Source organism: Tachyglossus aculeatus, chromosome 2 (assembly GCF_015852505.1).
Source record: "Tachyglossus aculeatus isolate mTacAcu1 chromosome 2, mTacAcu1.pri, whole genome shotgun sequence".
In the NCBI taxonomy this organism is placed as follows: Eukaryota; Metazoa; Chordata; class Mammalia; order Monotremata; family Tachyglossidae; genus Tachyglossus; species Tachyglossus aculeatus.
The window spans coordinates 18,995,701-19,022,848 of NC_052067.1; the positions used below are offsets into that span (position 1 = coordinate 18,995,701).

The 27,148-nt window shown below is 43.8% G+C and overlaps 1 protein-coding gene across 1 annotated transcript in view; it reads right to left on the bottom strand.

The window, feature by feature from the left end:
• The window catches only part of JAZF1 (JAZF zinc finger 1), a 347,271-nt gene that overhangs the window by 319,920 nt on the left and 203 nt on the right, over window positions 1-27,148 (bottom strand). The window lies entirely within an intron of this gene.

Here is a 27,148-nt window from a genome sequence, read left to right on the forward strand (position 1 = left end):
AGGTTACAAGGTGATCAGGTTGTCCCATGGGGGGCTCACTGTCTTAATCCCCATTTTACAGATGAGGTAACTGAGGCCCAGAGAAGTTAAGTGACTTGCCCAAAGTCACACAGCTGACAATTGGCAGAGTCGGGATATGAACCCATGACCTCTGATTCCAAAGCCCGTGCTCTTTCCACTGAGCCACACTGTTTCTCATAATCTGAAGCCCATGCTCTTGCCACTACAAAACGTGCAGAGCACTATAGTAAGCACTTTGGAAAATACAAGAGAGTTGGTAGACAGGATCCCTGCCTTGAAGGGATCCCAAATTCCCCTTGTGCAACTCCAACCCAGGTGATTCTGAGTAAGGCAGTTTATGCCTCTCTTTCCCTCTCTCCCTCTAGACAATTTATTTTTAAAAGCTAAGCATAACACAATCATTCCAAGGCTACCATTCAAAATTCTACCCCAACTTTACCCATTTTGGAAAAAGAAAAAAGTTTAAAATGATTGGCACCAGACCTCTCAGAGATGCAGTTTCAAATCACCTAAGGTGCCAGCTGTGTGGAAGTGTGAGAGCTGTGGCCTCCAAGGAACTGCCCCCATTAGCTTTGTCCACTCAAGCTCTTTAGATAGGACTGAGTGCTGACAGCCTGGGAGTCAGGGGACCTGGGATCTAATCCCAGCTCTGCCACTTGTCTGCTCTGAGACCTTGGGTAAGTCATTTAACTTCTCTGTGCCCTCAGTTCCCTCATCTGCAAAATGAGGATTCAATACCTAGTCTCCCTCCTACTTAGGCTGTGAGCCCCATGTGGGACCTGAATACCTTGTATCTAACCCCACTGCTTAGTACATAGTAAGTGGTTAACAAATACTACAGCCATTGTTATTATTATCATTATTACTTGGAGACAAGTGAGGAACCAAGACGGTGGTTTCACTTGTCCCCTGACAGCAGGCCGCAGTTTCCAAGCCCTAGAATCCAGTGGAGCTCCTCTCACCCCCAGCCCAGTCCTGCAGGACAAGGGGAGCTCTCCCTCCTTATATCCACTAAATCTTTAGATTACTTCCTCATCTAGGAAGCTTTTTCTGATTAATCTTGACCTCCCTGATCATATCGATTTGAGCTCTGAGAAGGTGAGGAGCGCACCTTCTATTTCCACTCCTTTTTCCCCCAAGTCGCCAGTAAAGTGTTCCTCATCATCATCATCATGAATCGTATTTATTGAGCGCTTACTATGTGCAGAGCACTGTACTAGTAGACACTCAAAAAATGTTGAAGATTGACCAAATGGGGTTCTGGGAGCAAGTGGGTTTTGGTAGCCTCTGGGCTCAGGTGGGGGCTATTGGCACTCCATTGAGTTCGAATACTGGCTGAGGACAGGATAGGGCCCACGCTCTAACTGAATTCCAGGTCAGCCTTATATCCACTAAATCTTTAGATTACCTCCTCTTCTAGGAAGCTTTTTCTGACTAATCCTCACCTCCCTGATCATATCGATTTGAGCTCTGAGAAGGTGAGGAGAGCGCCTTCTATTTCCACTCCTTTTCCCCCCAAGTGGCCAGTAAAGTGTTCCTCACAGAGTAGACACTCAAAAAATGTTCAAGACTGACTGAATGGGGTTCTGGGAGCAAGTGGGTTTTGGTAGCCTCTGGGCTCAGGTGGGGGCTATTGGCACTCCACTGAGTTCGAGTGCTGGCTGAGGACAGGATAGGGACCACGCTCTAATTGAATTCCAGGTCAGCCAGATGCTTTTTGAACTTCTCTCCCCAATGCCTAGAGTGTGTACCCTAGAAGTTCATTCATTCATTCAATCATATTTATTGAGCAAAGAGCACTGTACTAAGTAAGCACAGTGAGAACACCACACTCCCCAACAAAGCCTGCCACTTCAGCACTCCACCCCAAAATTCACCCTCATGCTCAAAATGAAAGGTTGGCACCCCTGCAAATCAACTGTACATTTACTGAATGAATATATTCATAGAGTGGAAACTTTCTAAAACAGACATATATTATATATTATTTATTTATATTAATGTCTGTCTCTAGATTGTGAGCTCATTGTTAGCAGGGAACATGTCTACCAACTCTTTGGCATTGTACTCTCCCAAGTGAATAGAACAGAGCTCTGGCCACAGTAAGGGTCAATAAATACCACTGATGACAAGGCCTACAGAGCAGCATAGACACCTGCTGGTAGCCCATCCTTGGAGAACATCGCCCTTATGAATTAAGGCTCTGCTGGGAACCCTCAGGATCATCTCTGAGTAATTACATTTTGTGTCTAGCTATGTCCTGTTCTATTTCAGCTTTCAGTGTTTCTCAGAGAAGTATGAACACTTTACAAGGCTGATTTGGTTTGGGAATTTATCTAAAGAGAAACCTGGCACTAAACCAATACAATGAAACAGATAATGGTAACTACAAAGAAGAGAAGCATTGGGGCCTAGTGGATAGGGCATGGGCCTGGAAATCAGAAGGACCTGGGTTCTTGTTCCGGCTCCGCCACTTGTCTGCTGTGTGACCTTGGGCAAGTCACTTCACTTCTCCATCCTTCAGTTACCTCATCTGTAAAATGGGGATTCAGACTGTGAGCCCCATGTGGGACATGGATGGTGTTAACATCTACCTTAGCACTTGGAATAGTGCCTGGCACATAGTGAGGGCTTAACAAATACCATTAAAAAATAAAGACTTCAATCACTTCTAGTGGCCCCAGATGCTGGCTTTACTCCCAGGCCTTTCAGGAGGCCCTGCTTCCTCAGCTACAAAAGTGGCCCTCACATTCATTCATTCAATCATATTAATTGAGTGCTTACTGTGTGCAGAGCACTGTACTAAGATAACTTTGTTGTGGACAGAAAATGTGTCTGCTAACTCTGTTGTACTGTACTCTCCCTTGAACTCTCCCCCTCCTACTCACCTCCCTTCTCTCCTTCTACAGCCCAGCCTGCACACTCCGCTTCTCTGTCACTAACCTCCTCACTGTGCCTCGTTCTCACCTGTCCTGCCATCAACCCCTGGCCCACGTCTTTCCTCTGGCCTGGAATGCCCTCCCTCCACACATCCACCAAACTAGCTCTCTTCCTCCCTTCAAATCCCTACTGAGAGCTCACCTCCTTCAGGAGGCCTTCCCAGACTGAGGCCCCTCCTTCCTCTCCCCCTCCCCCTCTGGCCTACCTCCTTCCCCTCCCCACAGCACCTGTATATGTTTGTACATATTTATTACTCTATTTTATTTGTACATATTTACTACTCTATTTTATTAATGATGGGTATATAGCTATAATTCTATTTATTATGGCAGTATTGACACCTGTCTACTTGTTTTGTTTTGTTGTCTGTCTCCCCCTTCTAGACTGTGAGCCCATTGTAGGGTAGGGACTGTCTCTATATGTTGTCAACCTGTACTTCCCAAGTGCTTAGCACAGTGCTCTGCACACAGAAAGTGCTCAATAAATACGATTGAATGAATGAATGAATGAACTTAGTGCAGTTCTCTGCCCACCAGAAGTGTTCAGTAAAGATCACTGATTGATTGACTGACTGATCAGCCTGACATGAAGAGGCAGAGGCTGCAGGAAGTTAACGATAGCAAGAGGCAGAATTGAACACAATTCCTGGCTCAGCAAATAGTCACGTCCATCCTTCTGGCAAAGGATGATCCTTAAACATATACAAAGTGAAAGTGATGCTAGATTGTATATTGGCCCACACGAATAAGTAAGCATGGGATCTTAAACTGGCCCCATGTAAATCTGCTTACTACAGTGCTCTGAACACAGTAAGCGCTCAGTAAATATGACTGAATGAATGAATGAATGAATACCAAAACATTGTGTACATGAGATGTAGTAATAGTAATTATACAGTTTTGGATACACTTTTAAGCTCACAGCTTGCCTCTACATTGCAAGCACATTATGGATAAGGAACTGGTCTACCAACTAAGTGCTTAGTACAGTGCTCTGCACACAATCAGTGCTCAATAAATACTACTGAATGAATGAATGCTTTCCCAAGTGCTTAACAATGGCACTCTGCACCCAGTAAATGCTCAGCAAAAACCACTGATAGATAAACTGACTGGCAAGAAAGGACTTAGACAATGTTAACAGGATGATTTTAAGGTTGTGTCATCTAGCCATTCATTAGATCTTTGGACAAGCAGCTTTGCATCATGCCAGCCCCCTCAACTCCTCATGAATCGCCTTCTCCAGTGGCCAACGGGGGTAGTAACAGAGCAGCTATTTCACAAGGTATGTTGCCAGGACTCATGAACAGATGTCTGGGACAGGCTAAGAAGTGGTACATAAGAAGCCTAAAAGAGATGGTATGACCTAAAAATGGGTCTCACTCCCAGGGAGGGTTTAAGTACAGATTCTCTCCTGAAGAGAAATGGGCTATGAAATAGACAGAACATACTGTAAAGAGGCCTTGGGCAAAAGACAAACCCCTCCTCTGGCTCCCAAAACCCAAACCTTTCTCCATGATGTATTTCTGCAACTGCCAGAATTACACTAGCTTCTGCCTGAGGGTAGCTAAATTCTGATTCATTCATTCAACCATATTTATTGAGAGCTTACTGTGCGCAGAGCACTGTACTAAGCACTTGGGAAGTACAATCGGCAACATATGGCAACTGATGGCAAACATTTCCTCAAGATGGAAAGGGCAGTCGTCAAGAGTAGAGACAAATGAGGTGGGGAATAATAATAATAACTGTGGTATTTGTTAAATGCTTACTATGTGCCAGGCACTATACTAAGTGCTGGGGTAGATACAAGGTAATCGGGTCGTACACCGTCCCTGTCCCACATAGGGCTCATGGTCTTCATCCCCAGATGAGGGAACTGAGGCAGAGAGATGTGAAGTGACTTGCCCAGGGTCACCCAGCAGACACAGGAAAGAGCCAAGATTAGAACCAGGTCCTTCTGACTCCCAGGCCTATAATAATAATAATATTAGCATTTATTAAGCACTTACTATGTGCAAAGCACTGTTCTAAGCACTTATGCTTTCCTCACTAGGCCACCTCTGCAGTGTTCGAGGGAGGAGGAATCACTTTGTTTTCCACAGTTATTTTAACATTATGTCCATTTTTTTGTCTTTATTCAAGTGGAACTGGGCAGATGGTGAGAGAATGGAAAAATTATTTTATGCAGAAATTTTAAAACCTAATATGTCAAAATAAAACTATATAACCTATTCTTCTAGGTCTCTCCCTCTAATACAATTTAGAATTACATTAAATCTGTATAGTGCATTACTGGTCTGTAGTTCTTCTAACTTCCCTAATGATATTGTTCTAAGTTTTGAGGCCAGAAATTCAAATGGTTGGGAAACCTCATCAAAGACCTTTTTGCCCAATACCAAGCAATCCTTTTAAAGTCATTCCACAACAGAAAGGTGAGCTTGATTGAAAGTGAATATACAGTAAAGAACAGGTCTTCAACTCTGTTACATTGTACTCCTCCAAGCGCTTACTACCAATGCTCTGCACACAATAAGTGCTCAATAAATGCAACTGATTACAGTATAGCCTCAAATACAAAAGATGAATGCAAATGAAAAACAACAACAATAGGAATACTTCCGCTGAAGGATGGTTTTTCAAGTCTGATATAATAATAGAACCTTGTAAATAGAGTAATTCACTATCCCAGTCTTTTACCAGAAGATACACAGGTAATAAAATAGAGGTTAGTAAAATAAGTATGTCTGGCATGGACATATCAAGCTTCAAAAAGCATCATGATTAGGCAAGTTATTTGCATTTAGACTTGGCAAATTTTGCACAGTATCAATAATATCAAATCATATTAACCCCTCTGATAGATCCATTCCTTATCATCATTACACTGTGACTCACAGATGGGACAGGAACTATGGCCAGACCTGATTATCTTATCTACCCAAATATTTAGCACACAGTAAGTGCTTAATGAATAGCACAATTATTACCCAAATTATTTGTAATTTTACAGACACCCTGGGCCTCACTTTGTCTACTCAAGGCTTCACTACAAACATTATTTCCATATTATTCACTTCACTGAGTAATTACATTTTGTGTCTAGCTATGTCCTGTTCTATTTCAGCCTTCAGTGTTTCTCAGAGAAGTATGAACATTTTACAAGGTTGATTTGGTTTGGGAATTTATCGAAAGAGAAACCTGGCACTAAACCAATACAATGAAACAGATAATGGTAACTACAAAGAAGAGAAGCATGGGGCCTAGTGGGCCTAAGTAATTCAGTTGGGGCTGTGAGGTGGCTTTTTTTCTGATAATTGGTAAAGGGTCCAGAACACATTAGGTTTGCAAAAGGTGGTACATTCTACAGTCACTTTCATTAATTTGACCAGAGCCAGCCAGTTCCTGACGATATATTTCAGACCCTAAGAGAGGTTTCTTCATTTTTGCTTGTGAACACTGACAGGATACAAGATATAAATGAAACTAACACAGAGAATGCATTCATGTGATTTTATTAGACTCAGGGGAGAAGAAAACGTTGGGCACAGAAACTGCACGTCTCCCCCTTTTAGACTGTGAGCCCACTATTGGGTAGGGACTGTCTCTATATGTTGCCAACTTATACTTCCCAAGCACTTAGTACAGTGCTCTGCACACAGTAAGCCCTCAATAAATACGATTGATGATGATGATGATGATGGTGTTCAGTAAAGGGAGATGATTCATCACCCATTTCTTAGTGTTATGAATTAACACTACACCTTATCTGACCCAAATATTTTACAATCACATTCACTACCTGAAAGAAGGGGAACTTTGCCTGAGCCCTTTTTTATATCTGAGGAAACAAAGACTCAGGAGGGGGAAAATTACTTGTCAAGAGTTAAACAATAAGTCAGAGTTAGAATGAAAATGCAGAATTCCCTTAAAATTTTTGCCAGGGTTCTATCAACAGTCTCCGGATTCTTGAGATGGCTGTTTCAAATAAAACACAGGACAAGCTGATAAAGCCCAACAGTATGCAGAGTGGGCTAGTGGATTGAGCACAGACTTGGGAGTCAGAAGGACCTGGTACTAATCCTGGCTCTGCCACTTGTTTGCTGTGTGACCTTGGGCAAATCACTTAACTTCTCTGGACCTCAGTGACCTCACTTGTAAAATGGGGATTAAGACTGTGAGCCCCACATGGGACATAAATGGTACCCAACCTGATTTGCTTGTATCCACCTCAGTGCTCACTAGAATGCCTGTCACATAGTATGCACTTCAATACTATTATTATTAGTGTGGAAAGTTTATGGTTTGAGGCTCCTTAGCCTCATATCAGTCCTGCGGTGGCCTTGTGGGAATCCCCTGGGGGAAGGCCAGAGTCAGAAGAGATTAGGAAAGAAGAGCCAGGTGCTGCCATTTCTCCTGTATTAGCCAAGCTCCCAACCCAGTCTCGTTTCCACCATAAAGGTTTTGGAGTCCCGAGTACACTCTCCCACTCCAGGTCGGGTCCAACACTAATGAAGTTTGGCTCTGGTTGGATGACTGGATGGCCAGTGTGTGATAGAGTCCTGCACAGAACACAGTTTCCCAGAGTAGTCTGCCTGTAAGGAGGCTGCATATTGTGGTTTTGCAATATGTCCATTCACAAAACATAAAAATTGAGTTTTGAGTCAACCACTGTGCAGAGATATTGTGGATTTACTGTGCTTTTTGATGTTTTTCCCTTCAGCTGGTCCGCCCCCCTGCCTTACCTCCTTCCCCTCCCCACAGCACTTGTATATATTTGTACAGATTTATTACTCTATTTTACTTGTACATGTTAACTATTCTATTCATTTTGTCAATGATATGCATATAGCTATAATTCTATTTGTTCTGACGATTTTGACACCTGTCTGCATGTTTTGTTTTGTTGTCTGTCTCCCCCTTCTAGACTGTGAGCCTGTTGTTGGGTAGGGACTGTCTCTATATGTTGCCAACTTGTACTTCCCAAGTGCTTAGTACAGTGCTCTGCACACAGTTAGCACTCAATAAATACAACTGAATGAATGAATGAACTGAATCATTACCCTACAGTCTACAAGTAAGTCCTCTAATTCCACTTCACTACTTTTAGGTTTGGTAATAGATCCAACTGTAGGTATCAAGTCACTGCACTCATATTTGATGCCCCATTTGAAAAAAACAGTACATTAACTAATAAATGTACTCACTAGCAATCTTTATTATATGGTGATGCTTGGAAATATATTTTGTCAAGTAACAAATATGTGAACTATTACCTTTCAGGATACAAAAAGTCCTTTTGTAATGAAATATCTTCTAGATAAGGTTCTATTGCCACCCTAAGTGATTTTTTGGTCCCTCTGTCAAATTTCAAGTCATTGTTCTCAACACCATTCTACCTCCCCTATTCATTCCTGCTATCATGATGTCACTTAAAAAAGTTGCTTCTGTAAAATAAAAAACTTTTTCTGAACCCCAGAAATTTGAATTCTATACAACTGAGTGCAAATGGGTATTTTTTTTAGTCTAGTTCATTATTTACTGTAAAAAAGCTCACGTCCCAAATATATATGACTCATACTGGATCACATCGAAGATTCAAATGTAAAACTCACTTTTTAATATCACTAATGGTTCGGCTTGGAGAGAAAGGAGCCCTGGTAGCTCCAAGAAAATTAAGAATGATGAGTGTGAGCCTTGGAGACAGAGTTGGTGCTAGGGTGCAGATCCAGGTGGGCAGAGTGCAGGCTACCACTTGATTCCCACTGGCCGATGGACCAGACCTTCTGCCCTGTCTGGAGCCGGCCACGGCCTCAGATGGCCGCCCCCAGTAGTCCTGAAAATGTGAGGCAGAGCTTAGCCATGTCAGAGTCATGGAGGCACCTGCACTTTGGTGGTTTGCAACTCCACTCCCCCACTCCCGGCCCTCACTCCGAAGACTGGGAACCCTCAGCAGCCTCAATGACAGCAACTGGTCTAGACAAAATATTCATCTAGCCCTGTCTTAGATCTTGCTCCTCCTTTTAGGGTTTTTTTTAAGACCCTGAGCCACTGTTTGGCCTCATGGTGCCTCAGTCTTCCCACCTCTAAAATGGGAAAGAGTATCTATTCTACCTCAGATCATTGACGCAAGCACTCTCTGATCCTCAACAATTCTAGAGCACCATACAGTTTTGCTTTAAACTATTCTTCATAATCAGTAAACTCCCACACACAGCTTAGTCACAAAATTGCTAAAGAGTGGCCTTCCAAGGGAACTTCTGCTTCCAGGATGAGAAAAATCCCAGGTCTGTGTGAATGGCAGAGCTTTCTGGGAGGATGTCTGGGACATCTCAAGGACAAACCTAAAGAGATCCACTACTGTTTCATGACTAGAAACAAATATTTTTCTCCAACTATGCAATGGCATGGTTTTCCCCTACAAGTTCTTGAAAGAGATTCAGGATAAGAATTAGATTTCATAAGTAACAGCAGGTGGAAAAAATAACTTTTCATGGCCTTGAATAACTGCTCTCTAGTTGTAATGTCAAATCATTTGTAACTCAAGGTTATCGATACAACATGGAAAAATACATAAACCAGTTTATGCACATTTATAACTCTCTATACCTCTTAATATAAAATTCCCTCCCAATTTAGACTTGCAAACTCCATGTGGGACAGGCACATCTTGAATTTACCCTGTTTTAGTAAGGTACTTGGCACATAGTAAGCACTTAAATAACACTGTTACTGTTAAAATGCTTTCCTATGGATTTTTCCCAATAATTATACTTGTTCTTTTCATGTTAAAAAATTACTCCCAATCACCTTTTTTTTTTAAAAAAAAGGTATTTATTAAGTGCTTACTATGTGCCAAACACTGTTCTAAGCACTGGGGTAGGTACAATTTCATTAGGTTGGACAGTCGCTGTCCCACATGGGGCTCGAGTCTACATAGGCAGGAGAATAGGTATTCCCATTTTAAAGTTGAGGAAACTGAGGCACAGAGAAGTTAAGTGACTAGTCCAAGGTCACACAGCAAGCAATTGGCAGAGCCTGGATTATAACTCAGGTCCTCTGATTCCTAGGCCCATGCTCTCTCCACTAGGCCATGGTGCTTCTCAATCATTTCATCCAAACTTACCCAAAACCCTTAATTTGGATAAATAATATTAAAATTAAAACTATGCATTTAGAAACAGCAAGATTTCTTTGTAGACTACTTTAACAGCTTCTAAATTCCTGTTTCCACACAGAGACTTCTACAAAGACAAAAAATAACCTAGCAGGGAAATCTAGTTTTGTTGCATACTTCAAAGTCAAATCGAGAAAGCATGAAATTGAGCTACACTTTTTCTTACAATGACTTCGATTTAGTTTTTCTTCATCTTGGGAACCTTATGTGGTTTGCTGAGTAGTGACAGGGAAGCTTAGGGGATTTCTACTTATATTATACAAGGAGAGTACAAAAATTCAGAGAGCCCAAGGAGACCAGAAGATTAAAAAGTATACATATATGAGGAGAGTCTTACTGCCTAGCTGGAAATGACCCTCATTCTGTGTAATGTCTAAACTTCAGTAAAAAAAAAAAACCCAGAAATTATATTCAAGCAATTGATTAAAAGTAAACAAGACATCCATTCTCTTGAGGGAAACTAGAAAACAAAAATTCCAGATTTTGGGATTGAATTTGTTAAAACGTATTAGACTTATATAGCTGCTTTCTTCCTAAGAAGGAACACCTAAATTTAACAATGACAACTGCTTCAGAATCCTCAGACACAAATTACTTGCTGTAATTTCCCAAGTGCTAAGTACAGTAACTCATACTTGGTGCTCAATAAAAACCATGACCACTACATGCTACAAGGCTCCCTAGGCAGCCTGTAAACTTAATTTTTTGACTCTTTCAATCAATTAATGGTATTTATTGAGAAGTTACTATGTGCAGAGTACTGTATTTACCACTTGGGAGACTACATGTTCCCTGCCCACAAGGAGCATAGAGTGTACACAGGGAGAGAGGCATTAAAATTACATGTATGTACATAAGTGCTGTGGGGCTGAGGGTGGAGTGAATATCATGTGTCTATAGGATACAGATCCAAGTGCATAGGTGATGCAGCAGGGGGAAATGAGGACTTAGTTGGAAAGAATGAATAGTCTTTCTCCTGTCTTCCCTTTCCCTATGCTATTTGGAAAATCTGAAAGTTTTATATATATATTTATATATATTTATATATATTTATATAAACCTCTTCCAAATTCTGAAAATCCAGTGTTAGAAACATGTCCCTTAAAGTACTCAATTTAGTTACCTCTTATGCAATATATCATTGCATCACTGAAGACTAAACCAGGGTATCAATTATTTCATGTTGTAATATTTGCCTCATTTGCTGTTAGATTATTGTTCTTCCTGTTCCCACTATCTGCAATTAATTTTTGTCTGTCTCCCCTATAGTCTGTAAGTTCCATGTGGGTAGGGATCAGGCATCTTGCTGATATTGTTATAGTGTACTCTCCCAAGTGCTTAGCACAGTGTTTTGCACACAAGTGCTCGACAAATACAAATGAATTGAATGATATGCTCTTCAAATCCTTTACATGGTGTTTCACACTAAGCACCCATTAAATATCGTTGGTTGATGGATGGGCCTTTCAAGGTTGTGTTACTTCTACTCAGCAGCCAGAGCAAAGGATCAAGATGTCAGATCACTGGCATCTGGAACACCTCAGGGAGGTAAGCTTTCACAGACTGAAGTCAGAACTTTGGACCCAATTGCACTGCTGTTCTCCATGCTCCTAGATGCCTAAAAGTTTGGAATTCCTCATCTCCCCAATCAAACTCTGTCCTCCTCCTGTCTTTCTTATCATCACAGACAATACTGCCATTCTCCCTGTTTCCCAGATTCACAACTTTGGCATTGGTCCTCCACTCATCTCTCTCGTTCAACCCACACATTCAATCTGTCCCGAAATTCTAGGGGGTTCTACCTTCACGACAGCTCTAGAACCCATCCTTTCTTCTCCATCCAAACTGCTACCATGCTGATCCAAGCACTTATTTCCCACCTCAATTAATGCATCAGCCTCCTCACTCACTTCACTGCCTCTTGTCTGTACCCTCTCCAGTCCATCCTTCACTCTGCTGTCTGGATCATTTTTCTGAAAAGCCATTTAGTTCACGTCTTCCCATACCTCAAAACCCTCCAATGGTTGCTCATCCACCTGGACATCAGTAACTCCTTACCCTTGGCTTTAAGACACTCAATCAGCTCTCTCCCTCCTTCCTTTACCTCACTGATCTCCTGTAACCCAGGCTACAGACATCGCTCCTCTCACACCAACCTACTTTCTGTACCTTAATTTTGTCTATCCTGCTGCCAGCTCCTTTCCCACTCACTGCCTAAAGCCTATGAACTCCCTACCCCTTTGTATGTGACAGACCACCACTCTCCCCATCTTCAAAACCCTCCTAAAATGCATCCCCTCCAAAAGGCCTTCCCAGACTAGGCTCTCATTTTCCTTATCCATCGTCCCCTCTGTATCGTCTATGCACTTGGCTGTGTACCTCTTAAAAGTTTCTCTGTCAGTGGTATTTACTGAGCACCTACTGTTTGCAGAGCACTGTACTTTGCTTGTGAGAGTACGATATAACAGAATACTCCAGCCTCATAGCACTTACGCCATTTTTATGCTCTGCTATTTCCTCTATCTGTAGTCTATTTTAATCGCTGTCTCCCCCTGTAGACTGTAAACTACCTGTGAGCAGGGATTGCATCTATCTACTCCATTTCGTTGGATTTTCCGAAGCACTTAGTACAGTACTTAGTACTGTGTGCTCTACAAACAGTAAGCACTCAATAAACACCACTAACCAAAAGGTCAAGGGCATAAAACTGAGTTTCAGAATCTAAAATGTCTTTTGTTTTCTAATTCTTAGGGTTTGAGAGGATAGTTTTAATAAAAGTACTGATAAACTCATTGATTAAAGATAGTATCTTGGAACAATATTTTGAGAAATGGAAGAACTCGTGTGAAATGGACCTAGTTTGATACAGGAAAGGACCTCCCTCTGCCCCCCAAAGTGCAAGTATCAGTGTTAAGAGAACCAGAATAAGTGGAAGGTGCACACACTTGGTTTTCCTGGACTTCCTCTGTATTAGTCAACCTTGAGGTTAACTTGAATGCTCATGTGAAACATTGAAAAATCACATCTAAATTGGTTTTCAAGACACTGGTACTGTTTATGAAGGAGAAACAATTCTAGTCTAAATGTAGAACGGAGGGGACTGAGTACCTAAATGCTAAGGGATCATTAACTCCTCACTATGTATAGTGATGAGCACCCTGTGGTTACTGCCTAAGAAATGCTACACGGGGAAGCCCCAAAATATAAACTAGATTCAACTTTTTAAAATCAATTCTAAATCATTACCCAAAACACATGGAAAGAAAATATAAACATAATGCTTTCCAAAACCTTTTTACTTTGGGAAATTAGGAGGCTTGGAGACTACAAGACAATGCTGAATTGACATTCCATATATCCCACCTGAAATAAAGTGGTGGAGGGGAGGAAGGTGGCACCTTTTAGTTGCGGATGCATGCTCGGAGCTGTGAACATGTCCAAGACGTACCCGACTTCTTTTTGAGACCTTAAAGATATTTCATCTCTACTCTGACGCTACTTCAGGCTGGGCATGAAGAAAGAACTCTGATCCACTTCAAATGGCTTAAAGCCTTTTTTTAATGGTATTTATTAAGTGTGTACTATGTGCCAGGGATTATATTAAGCACTACAGTAGATACAAGCTTATCACGTTAGACACAGTCCATATCCCATAATTCAATCATATTTATTGAGTGTTTATTTTGTGCTAAGCACTGTATTAAGCCCTTAGCAGGGTACAATACGACAACCAACAGACATTCCCTGCTTACAATGAGGGGCTCACAATCTTAGTCCCTATTTTACAGATGAGGTAACTGAGGCACAGAGATGTGAAGTGACTTACCCAAGGTCACACAGCAGACTAGTGATGGAGCCAGGAATAGAACCCAGGTCCTTTTGACTTCCAGACCCATGCTGTATTTACTAGGCCATGCTGCTTCTCTTGAAAATAAGCTCTAAAAAGTCACTAGCCTACCCTCCAGACATATATGTGGGATTGTAACACTGCCTTTGATTCCCTCTGTGGCTTTAACCTCCTTAAGACAGAGTAGACTGAGTAGTGGAGATGCCCAGAGGCCTAGAAGGCAGACCTTTTTTTAGCCCAGGTAGCTAACTTTGGGGGGCAGGGGGAAGGGAGGGATTGATCAGGGAAGAGGAGACTCAGAAAGAAGACTGAACTAGGCAGATCACTGACCAGGACTTTGATACTAAGTTGTCATTGCCTCTTTAGAAAAGATAGTGCATTCTCCTGTCTTAGGTTTTAAATGATGCAGAACCCTGGAAGAAATGGAAATGGTTTAACCAATCCCAGGGAGATGGTGTCAGCTCTGAAAAAACAGAAAACCGTAAAAAGACTGGGAAGTGCTTGTGCCAACCTCTGGCCTCATGGATGGAATATTTGGGAATGTCATTAAGGTCATCAGTACACTAACATTAAGAAGCAGCAAGGACCCAAAGTGCATTTACTTCTACCAGTTTTAGGTTGTCCACATTTTTCTCGTCAATTATCTACATTGTGGTCGACTGTCTTTTATTGAAGAGGGCACTCAACAGGGGCCTAGTGTCGAGTGTGGTTTTTCCCTTAAAAAGAGGAGGGTATGTTAAGAAAGGAAAGAAAATATCATCCAGACTCTGCTTCTGTTACCAGTTTATTCCTGGTTGCAATTCAAAATTCACGAAACATTGCTGAAAACAAGATGTCCTAGTCCCGGTTATCTCTGTCCCTGCTTTTGGGGTTAAAGAGCTTGGAGAAAAAAATGTCAGTCAAATTTCAGAAGTTCAGCATCATCGAGGCATAGCTCCCTGCAGGATAGTTCCTTTGCAGAATATAAAGATGACAAGGCACAAATGGAAAAAAAAGAGATATCTTTTTTTCTAGACTTCACTGGAATAAGAGGTAACAGCACCCAGTGGCTCACCCAGCACATCTTCCCTTCCAGTCATGTTCCTGCTGGGGCATGGAGTGTAACAAGCAAGTTATTCCCACCAGAGTCCAGGATCCTGCAGAATACCCACAAATGTTTCCCCGCCCCCGCCAACCCCCTACACATTGTCCAGCTTTTAATACTACAAAATCTCTTGGGAGAAGAAATGTTAAATGGTTAAAAAAGCTTACAGTTCATCAAGCAGAATTCTATTACCCTAAAAATCATTACTGAGCAACTGGTGGGCAGTTGTAATTTATTTTCAACATCTGAACAGTTAAACTTCTTTCCCAAAACATTTCACCATCATGTGCTGGCTATTCTACATCACCGCTCTTGTGAGGTGTCCGAATTGTTGTCTTGGTTTGACAGATGGGGAAAATCTATGGAGGCGGAAAAGATAACTATCTTGTGGCTAAAGCCACAAGGTCAGGAAACTGGGTTCCCAACTCCTAGGCCTTGGCTTGAACCACCAGGCCACGTGTAAGTTTGTTGTGGGCAAGGAATGTGTCTACCATATTGTTGTGTTATACTCTCCCAACCACTCAGTACAGTGCTCTGTGCACAATAAGCACTCAAGAAATGATTGATTGATTGATTTAGAGTGGTAGTAGCATCTACCAGCATAGCCAGTAAAAGCAGTGTAGCTCACTGGAAAAAGCCCGGGCTTGGGAGTCGGAGGTCATGGGTTCTAATCCCAGCTCCACCACTTATCAGCTGTGTGACTTTGGGCAAGTCACTTCACTTCTCTATGCCTCAGTTACTTCATCTGTAAAATAGGGATGAAGACTGTGAGCCCCTTGTAGGACAATCTGATTACCGTGTATCCCCCCAGCGCTTAGAACACTGCTCGGCACATAGTAAGCGCTTAACAAATGCCATTATCATTATCTACGAAATCTACATAAGGGAGAACTGCAGCCACTGGAAACTTCAGAGATAGCTAAATTAAGACACTCAATGCCCAGTTAAATTCAACCTAACACCTCTGCAGCACCACCAAAGGACTAAACCAAAGTGGTTATGTTCACATAGTAACCTAGTCGCTACAGTGGCCAATTTTATCCACAGAGCATCCACAATAGAGAGGTATCTTTACAAGACAGCTAAAGAATTGAATCAGACAACAGTCATTAAAACTGACACCTCTTTCTGGGATTAAAAACAAGAATACTACAGGTGAACCCGAATTGATAAAATCACCTTGATTTTGAGGTAGGATGGGTCTGACACACTACCTCTGGTGTTAAAGGTTTCAGCTGGCAAGCAGCCTAATCTAATTGGATTACAGCCTAAATCAGATGGAAAGCAGCATGATCTAGTGGGAAGAGCAGGGGACTGAGCCTGGGTTCTAATGCTGGATTCACCTCTTGTCTTGGGGTGGGGAGGGTGGGGGGAAGGGGATGGATGGACAGACAGATGGGAATGTGTGTGTGAGATATATATACAAACATACACACACATCTTGGGCAAGTCATTAACTTCTCGGTGCCTTAGTTTCCACATCTGTAAAATAAGGATTAAATACCTGTTCTCCCTCCCCCTTTAAGTGTGAGCCTCAGGTGGGACAGGGGCTGAATCCAATATGCTTTGTTGGGTACTTAAGTGCTTCACAAGTACCATTAATATCATTATTATTATATGGTTCAGTGTCTGTGTCCAACCTGATTAACCTGTATCTATCCCAGCACTTAGTACAGTACTTGGCACATAACTGCTTAACAAATATTACAATTATTATATGCAATAGCAGACCTGACTTCTGTTCTCATATCCTAAAGTGCCTTCTCGAAGTGTAGTTTAATACTGTATTCATATTTTTTCCACTTTCTAGGAAGAGGAGTTCAGAGTAAGAGTAAAAGGATATTTTAAATCTCAGGGGTAAACATCTGACATTAAGATTGTGGAGTTAGAAATTTAGATGGAAATGACGGATCTAAAGATGCCTTTAGGCCCCCATTTTTAAAAAGAAGCCTCAGTGCACTTGGAAACATCTAATTTCTTTAAAAATGATATTTATTATGCACTTGCTATGTGCCAGGTACAGCACTTGTACAGGTACAATACTTGTATCTACCCCAGTGCTTAAACTGGGGTAGATACAAGCTAGTCATGTTGGACATAGCCCATGTGCCAAATGGGGCTCATGGTCTTAATCTCCCTTTTATTGATGAAGGAACTGAGGCATAGAAAAGTGAAGTGACTTGCACAAAGCAGGCAAGTTCTGTTCTCTATCTACACTAACTCCCTTGGTGAACTCATTTGCTCCCACGGCTTCAACTATCATCTCTAGGCTGATGACACCCAAATCTACATCTCTGCCCCTGCTTTCTCTCCCTCCCTTCAGGCTCGTGTCTCCTCCTGCCTTCAAGACATCTCCATCTGGATGTCTGCCCGCCACCTAAAACTCAATATGTCCAAGACTGAACTCCTTATCTTCCCTCCCAAACCCTGCCCTCTCCCTGACTTTCCCATCACTGTTGACGGCACTACCATCCTTCCCTTCTCACAAGCCCGCAACCTTGGGGTCATCCTCGACTCTGCTCTCTCATTCACCCCTCACGTCCAATCTGTCACCAAAACCTGCCGGTCTCACCTCAACATCGCCAAGATCCACCCTTTCCTCTCCAGCCAAACCGCTACCCTGCTGGTTCAATCTCTCATCCTATCCCGACTGGATTACTGCATCAGCCTCCTCTCTGATCTCCCATCCTCCTGTCTCTCCCCACTTCAGTCTATACTTCACGCTGCTGCCCAGATTATATTTGTGCAGAAACGCTCTGGGCATGTTACTCCCCTCCTTAAAAATCTCCAGTGGCTACCAATCAACCTACACATCAGGCAAAAACTCCCCACTCTCGGCTTCAAGGCTCTCCATCACCTCGCTCCCTCCTACCTCACCTCCCTTATTTCCTTCTACAGCCCAGCCAGCACCCTCCGCTCCTCTGCTGCTAACCTCCTCACTGTACCTCGTTCTTGCCTGTCCCGCCATTGATCCCTGGCCCATATCCTTCCCCTGGCATGGAATTCCCTCCCTCTGCACATCCACCAAGCTAGCTCTCTTCCTCCCTTCAAAGCCCTACCAAGAGCTCACCTCCTTCAGGAGGCCTTCCCAGACTGAGCCCCCTCTTTCCTCTCCCCTTCTTCCCCCTCCCCATCCCCTCGCCTTACCTCCTTCCCCTCCCCACAGCACCTGTATATGTTTGTACATATTTATTACTCTATTTTACGTGTACGTATTTACTATTCTATTTATTTCATTTTGTTAATATGTTTTGTTTTGTTGTCTGTCTCCCCCTTCTAGACTGTGAGCCCGCTGTTGGGTAGGGACCGTCTCTATATGTTGCCAACTTGTACTCCCAAGCGCTTAGTACAGTGCTCTGCACACAGTAAGTGCTCAATAAATACGATTGAATGAATGAATGAATGAATGAATGAAAGTAGCAAAAACCGGAATTAGAACCCAGGTCGTTCTGACTCCAAGGCCTGTGCTCCATCCATTAGCCAACACTCCTTCCCCGGTTCACAAATTCTTGGTCTTCACCCCAAAATGAGAGGTCCAAAGGTGGATGGAAATTGTTGCCCCCCAACCTTGACAGTTTTAATTTACGGAATATATACAGGTGCTTTCTGAACCAGACAGTGAGAGCTATGACCTAAGAGACACTGAAACCTCCTATAGCCACCAAAGAATTTCCATATGGCCACAAAGAGACAGCTAGGGTCAAAAAAAAAAAAACAGAATATAAACATTGAGGGAGAGCTAGAGCATTTTTAAGATATGTGAATCCTTCAAAGATCTCTGCTAATATTTCAGTTAACCTACTGTTTAAAAAAGGCAACCACTAAGAATGTTGCAGTGCGTAAGCTGAAAAATGTTCTAGCCACTAATATAGAAAAACCTATTAAGAAACATATTCCATCATTACAAAGTTACTGGTAGGGGATTTTACAAAAATGGGCTCCTGAAAATACCTTAGCTTGGTGACTTCCTACTACAATCTAGCCCACACACTTCGCTCCTCTCAGGCCACCATACTCACTGTATTTCAATCTCGTCTATCAAATTGCTGACCCCTTGCCCTCCCTTTGGACTGGATCTCCTCCCCCTTCTAATCCCGGCTCTGCCACTAATATGCTGTGGAACCTTGGGCAAGTGATTTCACGTCTCTAAGCCTCCGTTTCCTAGTCTGTAAAATGGAAATCAAGACTTTGAGCCCCATGTGGGACAGGGACTGTGTCCAACCTGATATCCCTATATCCACTCCAACATTTATTTATACATATTTATTCTATTTATTTTATTTTGTTAATATGTTTTGTTCTCTGTCTCCCCCTTCTAGACTGTGAGCCCACTGTTGGGTAGGGACCGTCTTTATATGTTGCCAACTTGTACTTCCCAAGCACTTAGTACAGTGCTCTGCACACAGTAAGTGCTCAATAAATACGATTGAATGAATGAACTTAGTACAGTGCCTGGTACATAGTAAGCACTTACATCCCACAATTACTATTACTGAATGACAGATCACCACTCTTCCCACCTTCAAAGCCCCACTAAAATCACATCTTCCAAGAGGCCTTCCCTAATTAAACCCTAATTTCCCTTTCTTCTTCTCCCTTCTGTGTTGCCTACCCACTTGGATCTGTACCCTTGGAGCACTTACCCCAGTTTCAGCCCCTCAACATTTATGTACAAATCTGTAACTATTTTAATGTTTGTCTCCCCCATAGATTGAAGGCTCCTCATGGGCAGGGACCGTGTCTACCAACTCTGTTGTCTTGTACTCTCCGAAAAGCTTATAGTACAGTGCCCTGTACACAGGAAGCACTCAATAAATGCCACTGATTTACTGATTACTGCCTCAGTTCATACTTTTTTTAGAGGCTACTAAACGGTGATATACCGTTACCATAAAAAAACAGAATATGCTTTTTATCTTTCACGTTTCCACTCCTATTCCAACTATACTAAGCTTAGCACAGTGCCTGGCACATAGTAAGTGCTTAACAAATATCATAATTATTATTAAACTACTACTAGGGTATTAATTAAAATTAATTTTCTAATTGTATCCAGACAAGTATAGACTTACGCTAGAAACAATAAACATCATTCACAATACAAGTACAGTACTTTTTAACTCAATGTCTTGGCTAGTATTAGGGCCTCATTCTGTCGACTTCACTAAAAGTATATTTATTCACCAGCCCCAACCAATCAGGTGGTTCTTATTCAATTTAGGCCAAATTCTTCTTTCTCTCTACATATAGAGCTGCCTTTGAAACTAAAGGGCGCTCCATTGCAGAGGAACAAAAATGTTTCAGAAGCTATCACCTTTAACACGCTTCCTAGAGTAACACATTTATTTTGACACTGACAACTTAAAACTAGCTAGCTTCAAGGTTTTTCTTCCAAAGCAACATTTAAAAGATCAGTCTTACAGTACACACCAAAGTTACGCTTACAGCTTATTTTAATATTTTACAAACCCCAGTGACATATATCTTCAGGCCAAAGGAATCATTTTGGAAGATTTAGTAAACCTCAAACTCTCCAAATAATATTTGCGTGAATTTTCAAAGTTTTTGTTTTCAACTCTAGTGACTCACCAACAGCTGGTTTTAATGCATTTGGATAAATCAATCTAGAAATCAAGTCAGTAAAAATTTAAAAATAGAATGTAGAACCATACTATTTTCTATCAAATTTTAAAATTTTATTCAAACACGTGGTGAGATCCACCTGGGGAAGGGACATTAAAACTAAGAGGTGTGTGCTGGAGTGGTACACTCCATTTAATGGCATAAAAACAGATGGGGGGGGGGGTTACATCAAAATCTTGAGAGGGGAACCCAAAATATCCCTGAGCAACAGATGTTCCATACCACACCCACAGACAGCACAGTGAACCCCAGCCAGCCTTCTCTCACATTATGTGTTGTTGTCCCATTAGGGAACGAGGCAAGAGAATGAGCCTAGAAGCAGCATGGCTCAGCGGAAGGAGCACGGGCTTTGGAGTCAGAGGTCATGGGTTCGAATCCCAGCTCCACCACAAGTCTGCTGTGTGACCTTGGGCAAGTCACTTAACTTCTCTGAGCCTCAGTTACCTCATCTGTAAAAATGGGGATTAAGACTGTGAGCCCCATGTGGGACAACGTGATCACACTGTATCCCCCCAGTGCTTAGAACAGTGCTTTGCACATAGTAAGCACTTAACAAATGCCATCATTATTAGTTCAACAAAACCCACCATCATTGCTGGAAAAAAAATCAATCAAACATATGTTATTTTGATGGTGGATTCCTCCTTACCTAACAGAACAAAGATCTTCATGGAGTTGCCTGGGATATTGGTTATTTCACTGCTGGATGTTTAAGTTGCCCTATTTAGGAATAATAATGATAATAATGGTATTTGTTAAGACCTTACTATATGTCAAGCACTGTACTAAGCACAGGGGTAGACACAAGATCAGGTTGGACTCAGTCCCTGTCCCACAAGGAACTCACACAGTTTAAGTAGGAGGGGGAAGGGGTATTTAATCCCCATTTGGCAAATGATGAAACAGGCACAGAGATGTAAGTGATTTGCCTAAGGCAAGCAGGCAAGGAGCAGAACTGGGATTAGAACTCAGGTCCTCTGACTTCCAGGTCATTCAAATGTATTTACTGAGCGCTTACTGTGTGCAGAGTACTGTACTAAGTGCTTGAAAAGTACAAGTCAGCAACAAATAGAAATAATCCCTACCCAACAACAGGCTCACAGTCTAGAAGGAGGGAGACAGGCATCAATATAAATAGAATTATATATATATATATACACATTCATAAAATAGAATAATAAATATGTACATATATATTATTAAGATATATATACAATCTTTACATGCCCCCAGGGTTAATTTCTGTGGATTTCCCATAGGTCTTTAAGCTACAACCAAATCCACTAATTGGCTCTCACCAGCAAAAGTATCATTTTCAAACATGTTATCTGTTTTCATATTTTAAGCAAAAAAAGCAACCAAATTCAAACAGGCCAAAACAACAGCTAAGGTTTAGATGGCACAGAAGCTATTGCGCTCAGCCTTCTTGCAGCTTAATTACAGGGACTGGGATTCACAAACATTCAAGGTGGACTTAAAAATTTTGCAAAATCTCCTTTTTTTTTTAATCACCTAATCCTTCACCTTGTAGATATTCATGCAGTACAGCAATTGAAATCAGTGCTCATACCTATTCATTCACCCTAAATTGTTCCCCTACTCACAGAACCACTATTTTCACCACTGAAATATGGATCAATGGTATTTACTGAGGTTTAATGTGTGCAGAGCACTGTATTAAGTGCTTGGGAGAGAAAGATAGAACAGTGGTAGGCATGTTCCACTCACTGCTGTTTATTGAACCCATACTATGTGCAGAGCACTGTACTACGTGATCGGGTGAGTACGATACAAGGGAATTGGCAGACAAGTTCCCTGCTTCTAATGAGCTTACAGCCTAGAAAGGGAGATATATAAATTATTTGTTCATAGTAATGCCTAATTTAAAAATATGTACATAAGTGCTGTGGGTTTCTGCCCACAGGGAGATTGCAGTCTACAGGGGGGGAGAGAGAGAGACATTAAAATAAATTATAGCTCTGTACCTAAGTGCTGTGGGTCTGAGGGTGTGGAGACTAAAGGGTACAAATCCAAGTGCAAGAGTGATGCAGAAGGGAGAAGGAGTAGTTGGAGAAGGCCTCTTGGAGGAGATGTGATTGAAATAAACCTTTGAATGTGGTGAAGACTGATAATCTGTCAGAGATGAAGGGGGAAGGGAGTTCCAAACCAGAGGCAGGACGTGGGCGAGATAGATGAGATCAAGGTACAGGGAGTAGGTTGGTGTTAGGGTAGCGAAGTAAACGTGCCTGGTTGTGGTAGGAAATCAGTGAGGTAAGATAGGAGGGGGCATGGTGATTAAGCACTTTCAGTTTAATGCAGAGGTGGATGGGTAACCACTGGAAGGTTTCTGAGACGTAGGGAAACATGGACTAACCAGTTTGGTATAAACATGATCCAGGCAGCTATGGACTGGGGTGCGCAGAGACAGGAGGCAGGAAGGTCAGCAAGGAGGCTGATGCAGTCATCATGGTGGGAAAGGATAAGAGCTGAAAGTACTTTTAAAGGGATGAAAATGTAAGCCAAATAAAACGGTAAGCAGTAGTGTGGATTGAAAATTAACTCGGAGTAGGAGGGTGGATGGGAAAGAGGCGTAAGGAAAGGAGAAAAGAGTGGGAGTTTTGAATTCAAATTCAGAATTTCAACGTGTCAAATTATTGTGTATCATCATTAAACCTTTAACTACTTCCTCATGAAAATATGAATTACCCCTTCCGATATGTTTATATCTATTAAAGTACAGAATGGAGTGGCATATTGATTGTAGCCCTAAACAAACAGCTCGTAGTTATTTAAATATACATATTGTCCCACTATTTTCATTTCTCCATCACAGCACATATTGCCAGAGGAAAAAAATGAAGATACTCACTGCTATATGTATTTTTAAAAGGTTGAAGGCATTTCTGACATGGAAATTATTTCATTTTAAGCTTCTACATTCTTGGTCAAAGCGATGACCTATAACCCAAAATTCTGATACAAGTTGGAAAGCAAAATTAAGCGGTAGCACACTGATATTACCTATGGGACGGTATTTCCACAAGCATTTTTTAAATTATAAAATTGCATGGATCCTTGACTAAGTGCTTGAATGAAGTGTTTACTACATTGCTCTTCACACGGTAAATGCTCAATATATACCATTGGTCAAGCAAAAAAAAAAAACCTTAAAAGTGGGAGCTGCACTCAGAAGGGGAATATATGGAGAATAATCTGCCTATATTTGCAAATTACTTTCTGGGTCACTTTGTGTGGCTCTCTCAAGAGCCAGTAGAGTCAGCAGGTCTGTACCACTTGATTGCCTTGTATTTCCAACTTTGATGCTGACAAATTCGCACCTACACCTGGTTCTGCAGGTGATTCCATGTGCCCAGGTGGGTAGTGTGGAGAGGCTATCTGCGCCTGGGCAAGGGTTGGGGAGGATAAGAGCACTCTGGGGTGAGAGAGGAGATCAGCAGAGCACTTGGGGAGGATAAGAAGCACACTCTGGTGGGGGATAAGAAGAGCACTCGGGGGGGTTCAGAAGAGCATTCTGGGGGGATAAGAAGCACATTTGGGGAGGATAAGAAGTGCATTCTGGAGGAGGATCAGCAGAGCACTCTGGGGGGGATAAGAAGCGCACTTGGGGGGGGAATAAGAAGCACACTGGGGGGATGATGAGGAGGAGGAGGGTATTTGTTAAGCGCTTACTATGTGCAAAGCACTGTTCTAAGCCCTGGGGAAGTTACAAGGTGATCAGGTTGTCCCACGGGAGGCTGTTTTCATCCCCATTTTCCATAGGAGGCAAACTGAGGCCCAGTGAAGTGACTTGCCCAAAGTCACACAGGTGACAAGTGCAGCGTGGCTCAGAGGAGCAGCGTGGCTCAATGAAAACAGCACAGGCTCTGGAGTCAGAGGTCATGGGTTTGAATCCCGACTCCCCCACATGTCTGCTGTGTGACCTTGGGCAAGTCACTTCACTTCTCTGAGCCTCAGTTACTTCATCTGTAAAATGGTGGTTAAGACTGTCAGCCCCACATGGGACAACTTGATCACCTTGTAACCCCCCCAGCGCTTAGAACAGTGCTCTGCACATAGTAAGCACTTAACAAATGCCATTATTATTATTAAGTGGCGGAGCCAGGATTTGAACCCATGACCTCTGACTCCCATGCCCGGGCTCTTTCCACTGAACCACGCTGCTTCTCCATCAGGTCATCAGAGCACTCTGGGCGGGGGGGGGGGGGATAAGAAGAGCATTTTGGGGGGGATCAGCAGGGCATTGGGGGGATCAGAAGCCCACTCTTGGGGGATAAGGGGAATAAATCTCCAGTGGCTACCAATCAATCAGCGCATCAGGCAGAAACTCCTCACCCTGGGGTTCAAGGCTGCCCATCACCTCGCCCCCTCCTACCTCACCTCCCTTCTCTCCTTCTCCAGCCCACCCCGCACCCTCCGCTCCTCTGCCACTAAGCTAATCTCCTCACCGTACCTCGTTCTCGCCTGTCCCGCCATCGACCCCCGGCCCACGTCATCCCCGGGGCCTGGAATGCCCTCCCTCTGCCCATCCGCCAAGCTAGCTCTCTTCCTCCCTTCAAGTCCCTACTGAGAGCTCACCTCCTCCAGGAGGCCTTCCCGGACTGAGCCCCTTCCTTCCTCTTTCCCCTCGTCACCCTCTCCATCCCCCGCATCTTACCTCCTTCCCTTCCCCACAGCACCTGTATATATGTATATATGTTTGTACGTATTTCTTACTCTATTTATTTTACTTGTACATATCTGTTCTATTTATTTTGTTAGTATGTTTGGTTTTGTCTCCCCCTTTTAGACTGTGAGCCCACTGTTGGGTAGGGACTGTCTCTATATGTTGCCAATTTGTACTTCCCAAGCGCTTAGTACAGTGTTCTGCACATAGTAAGCGCTCAATAAATACGATTAATGATGATGATGATCATCATCAGAGCATTCGGGGGGGGATAAAAAGAGCATTTTGGGGGGGATCAGCAGGGCATTGGGGGGGATCAGAAGCCCACTCTTGGGGGATAAGGAGAGCACTCGGGGGGATAAGGAGAGTACTGGGGGGGGGGGCTAAAAACACTCGGGGGAGCATTCGGGGAGGGCATAGGAAGAGCATTCTGGGGGGGGATAAGAGCAGCACTGGGGGAAGGGGGTCCAGGGCTAAGAAGCCAGAGTGAGCGTGCCAACTTGTCGGTGGCGCGCACGTGGGTGAGCGGCTTGCAGGGCACGGGGAGCAGCCCTCAAGGCCTAGCCCGCTCCGAGAGCCACTGTTGGGTAGGGACTGTCTCTATATGTTGCCAATTTGTACTTCCCAAGCGCTTAGTACAGTGCTCTGCACACAGTAAGTGCTCAATAAATACGATTGATGATGATGATCATCATCAGAGCATTCGGGGGGAGGGATAAGAGCAGCATTTTGGGGGGGATCAGCAGGGCTTTGGGGGGATCAGCAGGGCATTGGGGGAGATCAGAAGCCCACTCTTGGGGGATAAGGAGAGCACTTGGGGGGGCACTTTGGGGGGGCTAAGAGCACTCGGGGGAGCATTCGGGGAGGGCATAGGAAGAGCATTCTGCCGGGGGGGGGGGGGGGGATAAGAGCAGCACTGGGGGAAGGTGGTCCAGGGCTAAGAAGCCAGAATGAGCGTGCCAACTTGTCGGTGGCGTGCACGTGGGTGAGCGGCTTGCAGGGCACGGGGAGCAGCCCTCAAGGCCTAGCCCGCTCCGAGAGCCACTGTTGGGTAGGGACTGCCTCTATATGTTGCCAATTTGTACTTCCCAAGCGCTTAGTACAGTGCTCTGCACACAGTAAGCGCTCCATAAATACGATTGATGATGATGATGATGAGAGGCCGAAGGCGGGCCCGGAGCCTGCGCCGCCCCGGGCTCCCCCGGGTTCCCCGGGCTCCCCGGGGCTCGTGGCACCCCCCGCCCCACCCCGGCGCGGGAGCGCGCGCACAGGCCCCGGAGGCGCGCGCCCCCTCGGGGGCGGCCACACCTAGCAACAAGAGCTGACAGGACGCAGCGGCGGCGCGGGGAGGAGGAGGAGGAGGAGGAGGAGAGGGAGAGGGAGGAGGAGGAGGAGGAAGCGGAATGGCTGCCGCCGCCGCTCCCTCCCCGCCCCCCGCCCAGCCTCCCTCGCTCCCGGGCCGGAGCCCTGACAGCCAGAGCCGGGGCGGAAGCAGCAGGCACGGGCGTGCCGCCCGCTGGGCTCTGCCCCCCGCCCCCGTCCTCCTCCTCCTCCTCCCCAGCCCAACTCCTCCGCACGCATCTCCATCCTTGCATCTGCCCGCCTCCCGGGCCTGGGCACCTTTGCACGCCCCTCCAACGCAGCACACCTCGAATGCACCTCCCGTGCACCCCCTCCTGCAGCCCCCACCTCGGGTGGTGCCCGCGGGGCCCCTCCCATCCATGCATTTCCAGGGCGCTTCCCTCTGCAGTAG